At 48.8% G+C, this 20,759-nt stretch overlaps 1 long non-coding RNA gene across 1 annotated transcript in view; it reads left to right on the forward strand.

Moving 5' to 3' along the window:
* The window catches only part of LOC122729645, a 33,695-nt gene extending 18,707 nt beyond the window's left edge, over window positions 1-14,988 (forward strand). Inside the window, exons 4-5 of the long non-coding RNA XR_006353346.1 lie at window positions 2,461-2,613; window positions 13,552-14,988. This is a non-coding gene — a long non-coding RNA (uncharacterized LOC122729645). The remainder of the gene's footprint in view (window positions 1-2,460; window positions 2,614-13,551) is intronic.
* Window positions 14,989-20,759: the final 5,771 nt, after the last annotated feature.

Consider the following 20,759-nt stretch of genomic DNA (forward strand, 5'->3'; position numbering starts at 1 on the left):
TGGGGAGGGGAGTACTCGTGACCTTTTCGAAACCTCAGTTTGTGCAAAGGCCCAATGAATCTGAGCTCCCAGTGGTTCTCCTGTCATGTTATTCCCAAGAATGCAGCTGATGAAAAAGATGTTTTGCCAGCAGTTTTCTCCAGATAAGCATTCTGATGGTGGGTATATATAGCTCTGGCTTTTTCCCCTTGGGCACTGGCGTGTCTCGAATCCACAACCCACCGCGTCCAGCCACAGTTCTTTAAATGTCGCAGCTTGTGGAGCAGACCAGGCCGGTTCTGGGACATCTGTGACAGAGCAAAATTAGCAGTCCGATTGGGCAAGGACCAAGTAGCAGACGAGCCACTTGGGAAGAATCCCAGAGATCCTGGCTCATTACATGCAAACATTTGTTCTTGAAAAGCTCAAGCACAGCGTTGGAAAAATCATGATTTTGAGTCGCTTCGATAGCGCAGCCCAACCCTCTCACTCAGGAGCCGAGCAGCCACATAGAGCATCCACTCAGGCCCAGGAGAGGTGGGAGACTGTGCATCATCTGCTCCGAAAAGCCTTCTGGAGTCCCGGAAGAGTGAACTGAATGTCTGTATAAAGAAGAGGTGCCAAGCTTCCCTACAGCCCACGGGCTGCTGAGGGGGCGGGGGTACACACACCCCCTCCCTCCCTTCCCCCCTCCCCCCTCCCTCTCTCCCCCCACTCCCCCGGGCTGTTCCCCGGCGCTTAGCACTCTCTGGGATCCTATACGGATACATCTCTGTTCTAGGGAGGCTTCCAGAGCAGCCAGGCTTTCTCCAAATCCCAGAGACTCATCTGTGTTCGGTCTGAACCTTCTTCCCAAAGACAACCCAAAGGGCCCCAAGTCTCGGCAGACCCCAGATCAGAATTCCCCATCTTGTCTCTCCTCAGCCTGCCCGCACCCTCCACAACAGCAGTGACAAGGCTCGGGGATGGGCACCTTGGGGTCAGCGACCCCAGAGTTGTCCTTCCTGCTTAAACAAGTACCCAGGCGGTGAGACCCTGGCAGGGTCCGGCCTTCTGGCCCCCAGACCCATGGTGCACACCCCATGCAGCAAATGTGGTGAGCACAGAGTATGATGGGGCTTAGCTCCCTGGTGGGGGTGTCCAAGAGCTACCCAGGGCTCGCTGATCCTCTTTTGCATGCACCCCAGAGGAGACCTTCCGCCCCTCTCCCGCTGGGCCACTGTCTGTCCCTGCAGCCTCACCTGCCCTTTATTAAACCCCTTTTTTTTCCAGAATTAAGCACGGTCCTTTGTTCTGAGCCCCGGACGTGATCTTAGCTGGTGGAGAGGCCACTCGTTCCCCTTCCCCCCAATTGTTATCATCCACAATAACAATGTTGGCAAAACTGTCCTCACATGATTCCCTTGGGTTCTCCCAAGGACCTTTGTTAGCCCTGTTTGGCAGGCCGGCCGCTCTCCGTATCTCGGGGCAGTTCTTGGGGGCTGGGCATTGGCCCTTCCCCAAGTCCCCTCTTGCAATGACAGGGAAGGCTGGCCGTAGTATTTGGCAAACTTCTGACCCTTTCCTGGAGACTTGGCAAGGCCACCGTTGTCCCAGGAAGCTTCCTTCTCCATATTTCAGTGAGGACTCTGCTAGGTGGGAACTCCCTTCTGGGTGGAAGCTGGCCAACACACACAGCTTCTGCCTCAGGCCCATGTTGTCCGCCTCGGCCCACAGTGGTGCACAAGCTGTGTAATGGTCCCTTGCTATCACTTGGGGCATCTTTTCAGAGGACCAGCCCATCCTCTCGTCGAGTTGTACATTCTAAAGAAACAGTTTTTCCACGTCTGAGCAGAAGAAACTTGGAGTCATTAAAAACCCTCTATAGTTTTCCAAGGCCAGTCGGTCTACGTTCTCAATGTGGGGCCAATTCCTTCTCCCTCTGGAGGCCTATCAAACATAGAAAGACCAGGCCCTAGGCCGGCCTTCTGACTCTCCATCCGTCTGGACTTCTTCTAACTTCCTGTGCCCTTAGTAGAGACCTACTTGGTTAAATGCTTAGAGGCAGCTAGGGGTGCCATCATACACGGAGCCCTGGGCCAAGAATTAGGAAGACCTGGGTTCAAATGTGACCTCAGACATACTAGCTGTGTGACCCTGGGCAAGACATTTAACATATCTGCCTGCCTTCTCAAGGGCAAAATGGATCAAATGAGTTACTATTGTCATGTTAGTATAGTATCTGGCATATAGTAGGCACTTAATAAATTTTCCTTCCCTTCCTCCCTCCTTCCCTTCCTCCCTCCCTCCCTTCCTTCCTTCTTTCCTTCTTTCCTTCCTTCCTCCCTTTCCCACTCCTCCCTTCTTTCTTTTCTTCCTTTCTTCTTTCCCTCTTTCCCTCTTTCCCTTCTTCCTTCTTTCCCTCCTTCCCTCCCTCCCTTCTTCCTTCCTTCCCTCCCCCCTCCTCCCTCTTTCCCTTCCTTCCTTCTCTCTCTTCCCCAGGGAATTTCACGTCTGATGTAATCACAGCTTTGCCACCTGAAGCATGATTGACAGGTGAGCAGAAGGTTTGTTTCTTTGGAGTACAGGAAATGACAGAGTCCAGAGCCTAGGAGCGGGCGGAGCTGGCTTCCACCCTAGAGGTCACTTTTGCCTGTAAGTCCCAGGAGGTTAGGGCCACCCTCTTTCTCCGTACAGCATCTAGACCACATAGACAGACGCGAGGGGCAGAGCTCCCCTGGTGTATCCACCGGCTCGCTTCTCTAGGGCATGCTAGGTGCTCTTTGTGAGCATGGTTTATTCCCAACATCTGGCCTGTGGGTGAGGAGTGAATGTGCCATAGGGCAGGTCAAGGGGCAGGCCAGCACTGCTGATGGAGGCCCATGGTCCCTCTGAGGCTGTGCATGGGTGTGTACACGCAACACAGAATGGTGACTTCCAGGTTTCACTCAGGGCAGAGAGGATAGTTTTTAGATAAGGACAGTATGACATCACACCCAAAGGTCATTTCCTTAGGCATTCCTTTCCTTCAAGGCTTTGCCACCTTAGGATGAGTCATGTTTAACCCCCTGCTGGTCTGGGCAGCACCAGGAGAAACAAGGCTCCTCCCCTCAGGGAGCTACGCTGGATCAATCAACACTTTTAAAGCACCTACTGTGTGCTAAGCACTGGAGGCCAAAAAGGAGACTGGCCGTGGCCTGTCTCATCGGACAGCAGGCCCAAAGCCGGGAGGTTCCAGGTCATCTTTGCACCATTGACTTTCCCAATGCTGGTAAGCACTTGGTAAACCTTGCAGTGTGCTATGGAAATATCAAGTGGTTATTATTACGGAGTATATGATACGTCAATCATGCCTAACAGTATGGTGCAGTGGATAGAGTGCTGGGCTTGGCATCAGGAGAGCCTGAATTCAAATCCTGATTTTTACTAGCATGACACTGGGCATATCACTTCACAACCCCATGCCTCAGTTTCCTCATTTGCAAAATGGCGATTGTTTTAACTAGTTACTTTGTAGCTACTTACCTAACAAGGTTGTTGGAGGTAACTTGTAAACTTTAAGACTCTCTTCTACATAAGTGAGATTTTGAACATTTTTACCCCCAGGAGAGTGAAGCTGCCCAAGCAAATATTTAATTATCTAGTCCTCCCCCGCCCCCCCCCCCCACACTTTTGTCTCAGTTACAAACTGAATTGCCTGCTTAGAGCCAAAGGGACCCAGAGGCTCTTGCTTTATTAAACTGTGACTTTTGAAGGAAACACAAATCCAATGTGGGACAAGAAATTAGCATCAGAGGCGGCCCCACTCAGCATGTGAAACAGTTATTCAGAACAGCATCAGCGAATGATTTGGGAGGAAGGGGCTGCCCTCTGGTCAGATGGGTTTTACCTTGGGAGTCCAAAGTATTTACTGAGTTTGATGCAAATTCATTCAGTCTAAAGGACTCCAGCACAGTGCTAGAGGCTGAGCTGTTGAGGGGAAATGACCGTCCTGGACCAATAATAGACATGCATCAGGGATCCTCGCAGCCTCCTTTTACCAGGCACCAAACCTCAAACAGACCTTCATTATAATTTGGCAGCCTCTCCTGCAGGGAGTCTTGGCACCGACTTGCAGCAAGCTGGGGCAGAAATGTATTTTTAAAAGTCATGTCGTTTCCATTCCAGTTTTACAATCCATCATAAACACGGTGACTGATTTCCCTCAGGTGTATTTTCCTGGGGGATTTGGGTGCTGTCATGGAGGCCGGGAAAGGTGGAGCCGGTAATTGTTGAGAAAACTCCAGGGGCCAGGAGGCAGTTAAGACACTTGGGTACTCGGCACTGCTGGGACTCGGGCGGCTGTGGCACGAAGCAGCCTCTTTTTGAACGATGTCAAATTTTTCATTTCAGATTAAAAAAACCCCAAAACCCAGCCCTTGAGGCTTCAGGGGAGAGATGAACCTTGATGAATCAGCAGTCTCAGGAGAAGGGCCGGGGTGGGGCAGGGACAACAAGTTAGCAGAGACATGTTGAAAGCTCTGAGGGAGCATCGGCCAGAGGCAAAATTTGAAATCAGCCAAAGTTGTTCTTTAGCGAGTCCCCATTACTGTTGCTCCAGAGTCATGAGAACATTGACTTAGAGGGAGAGAGAACTTCTTGAAGGCCATGCAGTCCAACCTTTTCATTGTCAGGGTTCCCCCCTGGACTGAGGCCCAGAGAGGGGTGCCCAGGTCACACAGCTGACAATCGGCAAAGGCTTTGCCCCTGAGTGTCCTCCTTCTCCCCAGTTATCCCTTCATTCTCTGGCCATCCCTCCCCAGCTGGATGGCTTCCTGCTCCCTCATCCCCGGGCACATTCCTTCCTGATCACACTCACTCTGACTCTCCTGGCCACTCACTGGCACCTCCGTGTTCCCAGGCTTCTTTCCTCTCCCAGGGAGGATGCTTTCATTTTGGTGCTAGCCTTGGGTCAAGACAATGCCCGTGCTCTTGGCACTAACTTCTCTGAACCAACTGCTGTGATGAGAAGATTATGCGAATCTATGAGGAGAAGGGGAGGCTGAGGCAGGACAGTGATGGTGCTCTGGGGGCAGGTGAGAGTGTCTGTAACTGCAGGCACCTCTTTCAACTAATACTCCTACCAATGACAGCTGCCACTCATGCTTGGCTTGCTGGGTGCTTTACAGAGGTGGTCTCATGAAGCCCTATTAAGTAACTGCTCAATTCTCCAACACACTTGGGATCTCACAGATGCAGCTTTTCAGGTGAGATGGAAACCGGTAAGCTCACCTGTGGGACTCCCCTGCAGGTCCTCACTTTGTCATGGGAGGCATCTGCCTTTCTCTTGACATAAGTAGGATGACGGGAGACGGTCCCATCAGGTATCCTCTCCCAAACACCAGTGGATACCCTCTTTCCTTTCACCCTTGTCCATGGTGATGTCATCAGTTACAATCTACTCCACCCACCCATACCTCACCTTTGCCCTTTGAGTGATGGTCACTTTAAGTCTTTGGTTGTTGGAGTGTCCCCAGTCTCACCCCCATACAAAAGTAAGCTAAGAAGCTACCGAGGTTGAAGCTAATTTGTCTTAAATCTCCGTAGAGTACACGTCACCAAGGCTTCTTTCCTGGGAAACCCCGAGGAGGGTTTTTGGCAGCACATCCCAGGAGTTTTTAGTGTCAGGAGGGAGAAGCAAAGCTGACCTTGGTTGTTGACTTTGATTATAGAAGAGTGAATCTCTTATATCTTGCCCAGGGCTTGGACCATCTTGGGTGGGGGTGGGGACTTGGTTGCTGGTTTCCCCTGAAAAGATCTAAGCTGGGACAGCTGAGAAGCAATAAGATGTAGCTAAGAGACAAGGGAGAAGTAAGGGAGGAGTCCAGAGAATTCCAAGGCTTTGGGGATTTCTCCAACACTGCAAAGTTTGGAGGAGGAGAAAGAGGAACACATCTTGGGTGTGGCTTTCAAGTCACTCAGGGACTTCAATGTCTACATCATGTCATTGATAGAGTTACTCCATCCACACATGTAGATACCAACCTACCTGTGCTTTTTCATCTTGCCCCATTCATGAGGATCCCCCACTGGGGATCTGCTCAGCCCACTGGAAGCCTCCATTTCCTTCATCATTTTGGGGTTAGTTGGGTGGCCTTAAGGCTGGTCCTCCCCCATCTCTCTCACTAGGTTATTGACCCTAATTTTCTTAGTCATTTATATTGCTTTTTGCACATGCAAGTATAAAGAATTTTACTTTAATACAATCCCACTGAGGGCAGTGAAAGAGGAGGTATGTCCATGGGGTGATTTTTTTTTTTAAAAATGGATATACCAGATTGCATCTGTGCAGACACATTTTATCTCTTTCAAAAGTCATCATCTTGCAGGATGATTTCAGAAAAACCTGGAAAGACATGAACTGTTCACTGAAGTGAACAGAACCAGGAAGACATTATACACAGTAACAGCAATATCATTTAATGAAGAGCTGTGAATGACGTTTTTCAGCAATACAATTATCTAAGACAACCCCAAAGGATTAATAATGAAACATACTATACACCTCCAAAGAAAGAACTGATATTTATTGAACAAAGACTGAAACATGCTATTTTTCACTTTCTTCCTTTAATTTTTTTCTTTTATTCAAGTCATTTTATACGAAATGACTAATATGGTAATGCTTTATATAATTGCGTGTGTATAACCTATATCTGCTAACTACCTCAGGGAGGGGAGAAAAGAAGGGAGGGATAGAATTTAGAACTCAAAATTTTAAATAAAAATGTTTATTAAAGTTTTCTCATACGAAATGACTAATATGGAAATGTTTTACATAATTACACATGTATGTATAACCTATATCTGATTGCTTACCACCTCAGGGAGGAGGAAAGGGAAAGAGGGAAGGAGGGAGGGAAGGAGGAATAGCATTTGGAACTCAAAACTTTAGGTTTGTTTTTTTGTTTGTTTGTTTGTTTTGTTGTTGGGCAATGGGTGTTAAGTGACTTGCCCAGAATCACACAGCTAGTAAGTGTCAAGTGTCTGAGGCTGGATTTGAACTCCTGAATCCAGGGCCAGTGCTTTATCCACTGTGCCACCGAGCTGCCCCGAACTTAAAACTTTAAATAAAACTTTATTAATTTTTTTTAAAAGAGTTTATTTTAAAAGGTCATCATCTTGGGAGACTAGCCATTTACCAGAAATTTGAATGATCATTGTTCAAAATACTTTTGGACTCATTTTCCTATGGAATTTTCTTAAGCAATCTAGGACACATTTTTCCAAATGATCTTCATAGCAGTTAGTGATTGTCCTTTGAAAGCTGATTTTATTTTTGGATAAAACTAAAGGTAATTCACAATCCTTTGGTCATTATACAGATGGTGACCAAACTGGCTGGTGCCATCTGGATCATAAGTGAGGTATCATGGTAGACTAAATTAGTCATGAGTCTTGCCATAGAATTTCTCAGAAAAGCTGCCCCAGAATACAATGCCAAAGGATGTCTCTCTGCTTGTGTACATAGAGATTTTTAGCTATTTATGTGTATTTATGCAGCCATACACTAACAAAATGTGTTTACACGTGTATATATGCACACATATGTACATGCATATAATATACACATAGGTGTGTAGATACCACCTTCTTGTTCCAGGCATGAGTGAAATGTTTGGTATTCTGAATGACCCAGACTCGGAAGAAAGGAATACGTACCTCTCAATTTCCCTTGGTTATAGATTGTCCAGAGCATGACATTCAGTTGGATGGATAATCTCGATCATTCACCCTTGAGTATTTCAATCTTGGACAGATGAAGGTTGAAGTGATCCTGAACTTAGTCAGGATAAGGAGGAGAGGGGGCTGGGCTATACCATTCTTCTCATAAATTTTGGCTTCTCCCCATCTTTTTAATGACAATATCCATTTGGTAACATTGTCATAAGTGTTAGGACACTACACAGGCTTGAGGACTTTACAAACAATGCATTAAAGGGAGAAGGAGGGTGAGGGATATAGCCAAAGGGAGAGGTGTGAGAAAAAGGGAAGAAGATGGCCGATGGATGGCCTGTGTTCTCCTTGGGTTCTTTGTGTGGCCATGTTGGGTGGGGCCCCTGGATGAGGGCTGCCCCTAGTGGGCAGGCATGGATTGGCTGAAATCACCCTTGGATGGAGTATTGTATGAGTAGGTAGATGAGAAGGGGAGCACTGCACTTTTAAGCAGCCTTTCATTGGGAATCCTTCCATCAGAGCCACATGTATGGGGGCCTTAGTTCTCCACTTTGGTTGGGTTGAAAACCAAGGCCCTTTCTCAACTGAGGCCACTGCCCTCCTGGCCGTTGTAGAAGGGATCCTTCCAGGTTTGCCTCTGCTCCTTTGTGCCAGCTCCCCCCTTCCTCCATCCCTGTGACAGAACCAAGGAAGGCTCCTCTGAAGTCAGAGACAAGACGCGTATTTGGTCTGGAGGTCTTCAGGTCCGGACTTTGGCTTTAGGGCTTCCTCTCTGTCTAAGGTTCAGTGGGGACCAGGACTTGACCAGTTCATCCAGGCTTGAAAGCCCAAGGCCATCTTTGACCCCACCCTTTCCTTCAACCCCCTGTGCAGTCAGACCCATTGTCCCGATTGCCGCCGCAGTGTCACTGCATCCATATCCTTCTGGCCACCCACATGGTCTCCACCCTCATGAGCCCCGAGTCTCCACTGGACAATTGCAGAAGCTTCCTAATTGTTCTCCCAGAATCCTGTTTCAGACCTTGCCTATCCCTCCTTCACGAAGATGCCGAAACTATCTTCTTAAGCTATGGCTCTTGCTGCTCTGCTGCTTACAAAGTTTTCAATGATCCTCCCTTTCCTCTAGTCTAGCATTTGGAGCCCTCCATTTCAGGGTGCAAGTCCCCCTTCCTGGCACTCATCCCTATATTTTTTTTGAGGGGGAGCAGGGCAATGAGGTTTAAGTGACTTGCCCAGGGTCACACAGCTAGTAAGTGTCAAGTGTCTAAGGCTGGATTTGAACTCAGGTCCTCCTGAATCCAGGGCCAGTGCTTTATCCACTACACCCCCTAGCTGCCCCCACCCCCTACTTTTCTTAATATGTTTTTCTTTCTAGCCTGGCCTGACTTTGCTTCCTGCCCTTTCTTACCTCTCTCTAGAGTCACAAGGTTCCTTCCCTAGCTCCAGGCATCTAGCCTTGTGATCTCAACTTATTGAGATCTGTCTCTGTCTTCAGTGCCCAAGTCAGGTTCCATTTCTGCCATGCCATTTTCCCTGACTTCCCCCACCCCAGTTGGGAGGCTTCTTTTCCTTCTCTAGTGTTTAATCAGACCTTTGTTTGTCTCTGTGGCTGCTTCCTCCACACTGTTTACCATCAGATGCCAACCAAAGCTCTTCCCACTCCCAGAAAGGACATTCTCCTCCAGGGCATCTTCATATCTTTTGCACCTGGCAAAGTGTCTAGGATATCTGCCATTTCCCTCCCCCACCCCCACCCCTAGTGACAGGATACCTCTGGAGTTGAAGGTCTGAAGTGCCCACCTCAACTCTTGCTTGCTTATTGCCCCTCTCATCTGGAGCAAGGCGGCAAGATGAGGGGGTCTTAGTTGTTCATCTGAAAAATTAGGGGGATGGGCTAGAAGGCTTGGGAGGCTCTTTCAACTCTAAATCTGTAATCTGCTCATTAGAGTGAGTTCCAGGGTGTGGCTAGGTGGTGCAGTGGATAGAGCACCGGCCCTGGATTCAAGAGGACCTGAGTTCAAATCTAGCCTCAGACACTTGATACTTACTAGCTGTATGACCTTTGGCAAGTCACTTAACCCTCATTGCCCCACAAAACCCCCCAAACCAAAAACCAAAACAAACAAACAAACAAAAAGAGTGAGTTCCATACATGACACAGCAAACATTTATAACACGCATTGTCTCAGGGACTATAGTAAAGAAAGAAAATAGAGACAACCACAAATAAAAGGCAGCAACCATCCCTTCTCTTTTCCAGAGGATGAAGAAAGTGAGGACATATAAACTACGAGGGCTCCAGGCAAGTCTAGGAAAATTTATTGTCAGTGGAGTGAGTGTCCATGCTGGAAGGTCTCAATACTAATTAAATTATAGGAGAGTGAGAGAGAGGGAGGGAGGAAAGGAGGGAGGGGGAGAGAGGGAGGGAGAAAGAAAAAGAAAGTGTGACTGTTGTTACATTAGGGCATTTTCAAAGAGCTGAGAGTATCCTCAAAACAGCCTCTTGTCTTAACACTAATCACCCCTCTCTGTCAAGTAGTATGTAAAATCTGTGAGGACAGGGGGGACTTGCCCATGTTTGCTTTTGTCTCCCCTGCCCCTTGTGTGCTGTCTGGACCATAGCTGTTGCTTAAAGAACGTTTTTTGAATTGAGTTGACCTGAGCAGTACATGAGCCTTGTTGGACAGCAGTCATTAATTGAAATGGAATGCGGCCCAATCAGCTTTTTAAATCTTTTTCCGTGCCGCATGCCCACAGTCATCTCCTCCATGAAGGTCAATGAGAACATCTTTTGCCATCCTGTTTAGAATCTTTGGGGAGGTTCCCTGGAATCTGGGTCACTCTACTTCCTCCCTGTCTCTGTAGATCCAAATAAAGAGACCCGTCTTGGGAGTCAGAAGTGGTGCCTTCTGCAAGCTCTGCTCAGGCCGCAGATGGTTTGAAAGGCAGACATCCCTGAAGCAAACCCTCCGATCTGCTAATTGAATTAGATGCCAGCAGGACAGCAGGATGGAGGGCTTTCCCTGTGAGCTATTTCTGGGGTGGTTTTGCCAAGGAGACGCTGGCCAAAATCAGGCTGTTTCAGCAGAATGGGGGTCAACTTAATTCTCCAGAAAAGTAGAAACAGTTGGTCTCAGTGACCCTGGGTGATTCCATGGGAGCCAGGTAGAGAGGATCGGGTCCTGTTTTTTTGTAACCAGGCAAGGCTGGGCACATGGTGCAGGAGCCAGCTGTGGAGTATGCACGAGGCTTCCTGTTCACACACCTGGCACCATCGAAGGCACTGGTGGCCGTGGGAGCCTGATGTAACATCCTGCATGGCTCAGCTCCCCGTTTGTCTCATGGGTTATGTTGACAAAGTGTTTTTTATTACATGCATAAATGCACACCAAAGTCTGCATCGGGCTTTTCACGCCATTTCATGTTGATTGCAACTGGCTCCCTTTTAGGATTTAGGATAGGAAGACCATGGGGCATAGAAGCTCTTTACCCATGCTTCTTAACCCAATTTGCCTTTGTCCTGCAAGAAATTAGGCAAGTTCGAATTTGTTCCAAGCCCTCCAGAGAGCTGAGTATGTCTTCATTAGAGGGTTTATGGGAGGATATGGACAAGAATCATGTAGAATAAGAAGATGTGGATGGGTCGCAATCTGTACTAATGGAAGGGCTATGCACATCAGTGAGATCAAAGACCCATCCAGGCATTAAAGTACACACTGGTTCCCACTTGACCATTAATTAGACTTTTTATTATATGACATCACTGGAGAATGTCATTTATAGATGAATCACAGGACCAGACCAAATAAATAAACAGTAAGTGTTTATTGCACATCCTTAGAGATTGATGTGAGTGATCTAGACTCCATGGCCTTGGGTCTGCATCCCACTTCTAGCACCTTGGGCAAATCTCTTAACCTCTCCTGGCCTCAGTTTCCTTACCTCTAGATTTCCATTGCCAACCTCCCCCTCCCCCTGCCATGTTATGCCTCTGTCCTAGGTCCTGCTGACCTGACCTGGTTATTCCTTAGTCAGTACCACTCTTTCTTCAGAAAACCTGGTCACACAGCATTCATCTCCAGTTCGCCTTACTCCCTAGACTTCACCCCCTTTCCAATCTCCCTTTGCATTTTTTCTATTTTTACTTAGAATATAAGAGGGCAGGCATCCTCCTGTTTGCTTATGTTTGAATCTCCAGAACATAGCACAGTACCTGGTATGTAATAAACACTGAATAAGTGCGCTCTCCATCCATCTAAGAGGGGGTGCATTAGAAGGCTTCCAAGGTCTTCCAGCTGTAGATGTAGGATCTGCGAATTGATCCTCGATTTCTGAAGGTGACCCCTGGACCATGAAGTGGCTCCATCAGAGGCATCCCCTTTTCACGCACCTGGTGCAAGCTTGGATTTGGCTCCTTGGATATTGGTCAGTGCTTGGGATACATTAGGCACTTAATAAATGCTTCTTGACCAGTTGATTGCAAGCCTGTGAGGAAGCTCACAAGCAGTGGGAGAGTGAGGCCCCAACCAAGAAGGAAAGCCTTTTTGTTGCATTGTGTTTCATGTCTGGGGGTGGGTTGGGATGGAAAAGAGCAGGGGGTGGGGTGGTTCTTGTCCACCTCTCAGTTGAAGCCAGAGAAAGGAGACCACAAAGCATGCTTTCTGGACAAGGACATACGGATAAGCAATCATTCTTCCCTGACTGGAAGGCAGCGGCAGTGGATTTATGGGGGCTGATAACCACTGATCAAGTCTTGGTGCCCCACCTTCAAGAGTCCGGATGATAACCCTGTAATTAGCTGACTTAGATGGACCCTGCTCTGGTCTATCCTGGAAAGCCAAGTGTGCTTAGGGTAGGGCGGGGCTCACATGGGCCAGACTTTACCAGCCCTGCCTTGGACACGTTCTCGTGGTCCTGAGGAGGGGCGCATCCCATGCTTCTCCACCCAGGGACCACAGAGACACGCTTTCTCCCTGGCCATTCTTTGTAATATTTAGAGGAGCTGCTCATTGTGGCTGGACCTGTGATTAAATGCAAAGGGTCTGCAAGGAGGCTCCACGCAGGAACTACTGCTTACTGGCTGGCTCGCCTGAAGTGAGAAGGGAGCAGACATTTATGAAGTGTCTGCCGTGTGTGGGGCACAGTGCTCAGCACTTTACAGATGTGATCTCATCCAGTCCTTGTAACAGCTCTATGAAGCAGGTGCTATTATTAGCCTCATCTTACAACAGAAGAAACTGAGACAGAGGTTTAGTGACTTGCCCAGTCACTTAGCTGGTAAGTATCAGAGGTAGGATCTGAACTCAGCTCTTCCTGATTCCAGGCCCTGGGAGGAATTTCCCAAGGGAACAGGTGAAATATGGCCCCAAGTCCTGAAGGTGCCCCTCTGGGTGGGGTCTGATCAGGACAAAGGCCCAGGGAACCCTTTCCTCTCCAGGGTCAGACACTCTTCCCCAAGGTGAGGCTGGAGTATAACCCAGGCCAAGGGACCCTTTGCAGTCTCATCTTGGCCCACTGCCAGAGCAGGCTTTCCTTCAGAAGACCCAGGTGGGACTCTGCAAAGGTCTTCCTGTATCCAAGGCCTGAGGGACAGAAGCCCCCCCCCCCCCAGCTCAGTCACGTAGACTGACAGCATCTCAGAGAGCTCCAGCCCTGACCATTTGTACCTGAAAAGGAATGACCGAGAAATGTTGCCCTGATTTGCTGGAATATGGGCAGGGATGGAAGCCCCCTCCCTCGGTCAGCCTGGTCCTCTCTGGGACAGCTCTGATTGTTAGGTAGGTTTTCCCTCAGAGGATCCTGAAGCAGCTGCGGCCCATTACTTCTCGTTCCACCTTCCTGGAGCAGACAGAAAGCATCTCTCTCTCTCCTCCACAGGCCAGCTCCTTCAGTACCTGAAAGCAAGCTCTTCTTCCTACCAGACAGAGGGACAGAGTCGGCTCTTTTCTAGGCCAAGCAGCCCCAGCTCCTTCCAGTGATGTTCCCATGATGCTGGGGGCTTTCCTGGGAATGCCGTGTCTCCCAGAAGTCAGCCCAGCCCTGGGCAGAGGAGAGGGGCTCCGGTCCTGGATGCTGGGGTTTGCTGTGGATTTCCCTCCATCCTTCTTGTCAAGGACGGTTTTAAAGCCCACTCGAGCAAACCGTTTGCTCCAGGGCTGATCAATCCTGTGAGCTGTTTCTCTTAGCCGTCCTTAGAACAGATTAAACAGTGAAGACACTTATTTCTATGGCCGTCTGGGGACACCAGGCTGTTTTAAAGTCACGGTGACACAGAGAATACAATTTTGCCTTGCCTGGATTTTCAGACCAACGTGGAAGGCCCGACCACAACCTGACTTCTTTTGGCAGCTGAAAGTCTGAAAGCCGAGGGTGGAAAACAATCCTCCCCAAAGGGCAGAAGGCCCATTGTGTCCTAGAGAGCACTGGCTCCCACAGCAGGCTTGGGAGCTTTGGAGACCCACGATTGATTAATTTTCGCAGAGAGAAATGACCTTTTTTCCTGTTTCAAGTTTAACCTTCATGTCCTGTGCAGCCGGTGAGAAACAAAGGGCTTCTGTGCGTCCTGAACAGGGGACAGGTGACATCTTTGGCACTCCCTCCCCAGTGATGATGGACAAAGTGCACTTGCTCATTGTTTCGTTCATTTGTTCATCCAGCCAACACGCATCTATCTGCTCCATGTGCTGTGGGAACACAGGGACGCACTACACTGCCCCTGCCCTCCCAGGACTCACCGCCCCAAGCCCCCAAGCATCAAAGAACCAGGACACGGGAGAGACCCTTGGAAGTGCCGACCAGAGTTGGGGACAGTGTGAGGGAGGGGGTCTGACCCTTGGTGGATCAGCGCCCAGCTTCTAACTCCTGGGTCCTTTGTACGCCCGTGTAGATGGACAGGTCATTATGCTAGAGATGCCGTGTGCTGATTTCTAACTTTTAGCTGACTGGAGAACCAGAGTCAGAACAGAGCTTATGATAAACGTGTCCATTGTCCTAACCCCTGTATCCTCTGTGTGGTTGACATACAGCATTTCATTGGCTTCTCCAGGCAGCTCTGGGAGGTGGGTGCGACCCGGCTTCTGCCTGTTCTACAGGTGTGATGACCACATTTTATAGATGAGGAAACTGAGGCACAGAGAAGTCCGTAGCATCATGGGAATGTTGGCTAGAGGTGGAAGGGATGTTGGAGGTCATCAAGTCATATCCCTTAGTGACACAGAGAGGATAAGTGACTTTCCCAGGGTCACGCTAACAGCTAGTTGTAAACCCCAGCCTCTCTCGCCCTAGTGCCCTGTCCACTAGGCCATGCTGAATCTGGGGTCCACTAGGTCAGAGGCGTTAAGCACGTGGTGCTAGATGTGGCAGAGGGGCCCGAACCAGATTAAAATGTAACTGGGAAACATTTAACAAAATGAATAAAATACAACACAACACAGACAATGTTAATTTGTGGTTTTCTGAGTCAATTTGCGAAACCAGGAACCGGTTTCTATTTGGATTTGACGCCCTTGACTTGGATGATCAAGAGCAGGGTTATTGCCTCAATGGCTCCTGATCTCAAGCCCAGCCCCCCCCCCCCCAAGCCCCTCTTCCAAGCTGAAGCCCATGAAACATCCCCATCCCCGAAGAACCAAAATGACACATGACCCAGTGCAGAGTCATGGGGGCGGATGATGACCATGAGGAGGCACGGACAAGAATTCCAAAGAATGAGTAGGGGTGGGTGGGTGGCAACCTTTTTCTTATTTGGAAGGTGCATCTCTATCAATGAAGTCTTGGGTCCACGGAACTGCTAGAAATGACCTACCCTTTGATTGAATCCAGCGGTTTAATGGGTCCTCCTTTCTTTTCTCTTTGTGTCAGTGGAGGAGGGGCTGGGAGGCAGATGTTTAAGCCTTCCTGTCTTCTCTGTTTTCATAAACCTGTCCCTTGTTTTCCCAAAGAGGTTATCTCTATTTACACCCAGGTATGTGGCTCAAGTTTGTCTATTGTGGTCCATAGTAAGACTCTCTCTGTCTCTCTGTGTCTGTCTCTTCCTTTCCCTCTCCTTCCTCTCCCTCTCTCCCTTCTTCTCTCTCTGTCTCTCTCATCAGCTTCTATCCCTTGTTCAGTGTACTCCTCCCTGTATTAAACGAGGATCAAATAAGGTAATATCGGTGGGAAGCCCTCAGCACAGTGCCTGACACATAGTAGGCACTATAGACACGTTTATTCTGCCCCTTCTCTTCCCTGTCCCTCGTAGACAGTCTGGCGGTCCTGACCAGGCGTCTGACACCTGTTCCTCAGTCTCAGTCGCCCCCTGACTGCAGCCCCTTCCTGGGGCTGTTTTGGTGTGGAGCGAATGGAGCTGAGCAGAGACGACGCCTCAGTCGTAGGAGGGGCTCTTAGCTGGTCAGTTCTATTTAGAGAGGCTGTAGAAAGTCCAAAGATGCCCTGGAGTTCCCTTGGCTATCGATCCCTCCTTTGCTCAGCTTTCTTCAGTGTCTGCTCTGCCCCCCCCCCCCCCCCACGGAAAAGAAATAATCCCTGCCGTGAGGGAGCTTCCACTCCCTAGGAGGGCATGGCCCGGAGGCCTTGGCATGCAGGCGATTTCTGTCTTGCGATAAGCTCCTATCGAGTCTTTTAACTTATTTTTTTTTAATGAACAAAAACCTGTTTTCTCTCCTCCCCCTCAATAAAAAGCCAACGCCCTCATCACAATATGCAGAGTCAAGCAGAATAAGTCCCCGTATAGACCAAGCGCAAAGAGAATCGTCTCTTCCTCCCTGGCTCCGTCTTCCCTCAGAGGAGGTGGCAGCCGCTCCACTGGGGGCCTCTCCATCAGGGCTGCTCCTTTCACTGAGCAGAAGGCCTTCTGAGTCACTTGTCTCTCCACGCCGTGCTTGGTGCAGTCACTGTTCTCTGGCTTCTCTGATTTTACTCTGTATCACTCTACTAAGTCTTTATTGAAGGGGATGCCCAAGCAACCTGTAATGCGACCTTCAGACCCCCATGATAATCATCTAGTGACAGAAGACTGGTGATCAATCTGGGTCAGGGAGGGAGGGAACATGGAAGAAGGAGGAGGGAAAAGGAAAAAGTGAGGGGAGGGGGAAGAAGGAAAGGGAGGAGGAAGGAGGAAGAAGAGAGAAGGAAAGAGGAGGGAGAAGGGGGGAGGAGGGAGGGGGAGAAGAGAGAAGGGGAGGGAGGAGGAGGGGTGAGCTCCACCAAAGAGAACAGGGGGGCAGCTAGGTGGCGCAGTGGATAAAGTACCGGCTCTGGATTCAGGAGGACCCGAGTTCAAATCCAGCCTCAGATACTTGACAGTTACTAGCTATGTGACCCTGGGCAAGTCACTTAACCCCCATTGCCCCGCCAAAAACAAACAAACAAAAAAAAACAAAGAGAACAGGAATCCTCATTGACATGAACAGACAGGAGGGCTCCTGTTGGTCTCTGGGACCCAGGGCCTCTGCCAGAAGCTTCTGTTTGCCTTGATTCTTGGCACACTTGACGATGCTTTCTCTTCCACACCATTTGGTAACCTAATATTTTAGCAATCTTCAAATTTGGGGTATTATGCAGAAGAGAAGCTTGAGCAGCCTCATTTGTACAAGGAAGGGGTCAGCCCTGATGCCCTTCAGAGAGGGTAGCACAGACATCCAATCAAAGATTCCTTTGAATCTGATAACAGGGAATGATACAACAACAATAAATGCCAGGCATTTATATGGAAAGCCTTTATGGCCAGGCCCTCTTATCTGATCCCTAGATAACATTAGGAAAGAGCCTTGGGCTTGGAATCAGGAAGACCTGAGTTCAGATCTGGCCTCAGTAGCTAGGTGACCCTGGGCAAGGTTCTTCACTTCTGTCTGCCTCCATTTCTTTGCAAATGAAGATAACAAGACCTGCCCACGAGGTTGTTGTGAAGTTCGAATGAAGTGATATTTGCAGAAAAAAAAAACTCAGCACAGTGTTAGGCACATTCCCTTTGGGATCCGGGTTCTAGTCCCAGTTCCACCTCTCCGGGGCCTCAGGTTGCTAGTCTATAAAATGATGAGACTGAACCCAATGGCCCCTGAGCCCCCTTCTAGCTCTGAAGCTCCTCCAGTGAAATCTGTGAGGTCAGGGAGGCACCTGCCACGCAGTGACCAAGCCCAAGTCTGGCCATGTCACTCCCCTGCTCAGAAGTCTTCATGGATCCCTATTACCTCTCAGGTACAATGCAAACTTAGAGGAGTTTTAGTTTTGCAGTTGGAAGAGGTCTCATTGACAGCCAAAAAGCCCAGGCCTGCTAAAGCTCAGGTCATACAGAGAGGAAGTCATGGCAGGATTTGAACTCGGGTCCTCCAGGCTTCTTTGAATCCTTGCTCCCCTACACCTGCCCAAGCTTCTCTCCTGTCCTTCTCTTCCTGCTGTCTCCATTCCAGCCCAACTGCATTCTGGGACATTCCCTGCACTCGGTCCCTCTTCCACTTTGCCATGGTTGCCCATACCCCGAATGTGCTGTTCCCACATTCACCTTTGTGTGTGTCTATCTTCTTAGGCGTCTCCTCCAGGAAGCCTTCATGATGCCTCTCCTCGGTCATGCTCTGCCTCCTCTAATTACCTTGTGTTTGCTTCTCACTGTGCATGTTGTATCTCCTGGGAGAATGCTGGTCCTTTAAGGTAGTGTGATGTCCCCCCTGGATTTATATCCCTAGCACCTTGGACAATGCCTTGCACATAGTAGGTGCCTAATAAATACTTGTTGGTTTTGACCATGGGAAAATCACTTAAGCTCCCTGGGGTTCCCTTTCTCTAAGTGAAGGGGTCAGACCCAATGGCCTCTGAGGTGCCTCCATCCAGGTCTGGGATGCTATGACCCCTGACTCTGCTGCTGCTCTCTCCTGTCACCTTGGGTGGGTCACTCATTCTTTCTGTGTCTCAGTTTCCTCATCTGTAGTAAGAGGAGTTGGAGGCTACTTTCCTCTCTAGGTCTATGACCCTTACCTAGAACATTTCCCAGGTTCTTTCCAGCTCTGACCTTGCAGTCCCAGGCAAGACTGGGAACAGAAGCAGAGCCTAGAACAGATTCAGGTTAGTTGAGGTGTGTTCTGCTTGGGTTTCCCCCCACAATGGGTTCAGGTTCCCTGGATCTAGGCTCAATGCTCTTTCTGCCCATACCCCCATAGCTGCCCTGCATCCTGGGCAGGGAGGTGCTATCCCCTGGAAGTCTTCTGTATGTCATTAGAGACCAGGCTTCCCTGAAGGCTGGAGGATGGATGGAGTTCCCAGGTGGAAGGGTCCTTGGGAGAGAACATCTGTGCTGTGGGACACTCGACTCATGGCCCTTTCAGAAGGAAAGGAAAGGAAAGCTCATGGGTGTTAGGACCTCTGCCCTTTGGCTTAGGAACCTGTGGCTTGGCCAACTTGCTCTTGGGATGTAGCATCACCGTGGCCCAAGGTCATCTCCTATTGGCCTGCAGTCCCATGCGGGAGGGATTCCAGGCCTGCTTAACGCCCCCTTTTCTCACCCTGCTCTGTCCATGCCAGATAATGCCACATTAGCAGAATGAGAGGTGTCTGTGCTTCCCATCAAGTAGTATAAGGAAGCTCCCACTCCCTAATCAGTCTCTTCTTTTGTCGGGCTGTGGGCAGTTCTCTGGGGAGGGATTATGGTGTGCTTTTTTGGTTTCCTTTTTTTTTTTCCTTTTAACCCAATGTTCCAGGTCATCAGGAAATTACATTTGGGTAGTTGGCCAAGTTTGCTCTCTCCATCCTTCCTCTTTTTTTCCACAGATGAATAAAATGACTTTTCTATTTTGTTAAGAAAGTCAGAGGCAATTTGCTTCAAGGTGTTTATCCTGGTACTGTACTGAGGAGGCACTATGGGTCCTAGTTGTATGTTTGTGCCTTAGTTTACTCATCTGTAAAGGGGGGGCAGACCAGATGTTTTTCTCCTTTGGCATCCAAATCATAGGCACTCCCCCTGTGAAGTCTGTGCCACTTTAGAAGCTGTCTTGTATTCCTGACACTACAGAAAGGGACCCAATGGTAAAATGAGGTGGGCTGGTAAGGTGGAGTCAGGGGACCTGGGTTCAAATCCTGTCTCTGATGCTTACTAGGTAACCAGGTAAGTAAGAGCCTCAGTTTCTTTACTCATAAAATTAGAAAATTGGACAGGATGGCAGATGAGGTCCCTCCTGACTCTAAAGCCATGATCCCATGATCTCATGATCTCAATTGGCCTCTGCCCTTCACTGAAGGGCAGAGAAAAGCACAAAGTATGTCTATTTTGATCCTCATTAAAGGGGGTTTAATCCCTCAAGCAGTGATGGGACCCTCACTGTAAGATGGCTTCATTTCAAAGATGATTAGAGATAGATGTGAGGATGGAGAGGACCTTTGATGATCTCATTTACCTGAGATCACTGAGACTCTAAGAAACCAAATGACTTGTCTAAGGTCACACAGGTAGTGAGATTCCAGACTAGGATTTGAACCCAGTTCCTCTTAACTGAAAACTCAATCTTCTTCCTCAACCAAATTACCCAAGGGGAGAATCCTGGGCAGCTTCAGTGCCCATGAGCCTTTGGTCAGATGGTTCTCTGTTCTTGTGAATGCCAATTCTTGAAGAATTTCATCAGAAAGGAGGCTCGATGCCATCATTAATGGTCATTAGCATGTATAACATCCTCCTGAAAACCAAGGCTTTGCTGCTTCTCTGATAATCAAGCCAGTTTATTGACCCACAGAATCCTAGCCTGCATCAGGAATGAACAAGGGTATTCTATTTGAAGCTTCTTTATTGTTTTCAGTGGAGCTGGAGAGATTGTGGCTCTTTCCTTAGCACACTGGCATGAGAGAGAAGGAGGGGGGGAGAGGGAGAGAGAGAGGGAGAGGGAGAGGGAGAGGGAGAGAGAGAGAGAGAGAGAGAGAGAGAGAGAGAGAGAGAGAGAGAGAGAGAGAGAGAGAGAGAGAGATTGATTCAGTTGCTGCTAAATATACTTGCCTACTGCCAATCCGTGCAATTATAGAACAGCCTCTGTTCTGGAATACACTAATTAATTCAGATTCAAATCTTGATCCCTCTTCCAAATTTGACTCTATCTGTCACATTGAGAGTT

Source organism: Dromiciops gliroides, chromosome 5 (genome assembly GCF_019393635.1).
Source record: "Dromiciops gliroides isolate mDroGli1 chromosome 5, mDroGli1.pri, whole genome shotgun sequence".
NCBI classification, from domain to species: Eukaryota; Metazoa; Chordata; class Mammalia; order Microbiotheria; family Microbiotheriidae; genus Dromiciops; species Dromiciops gliroides.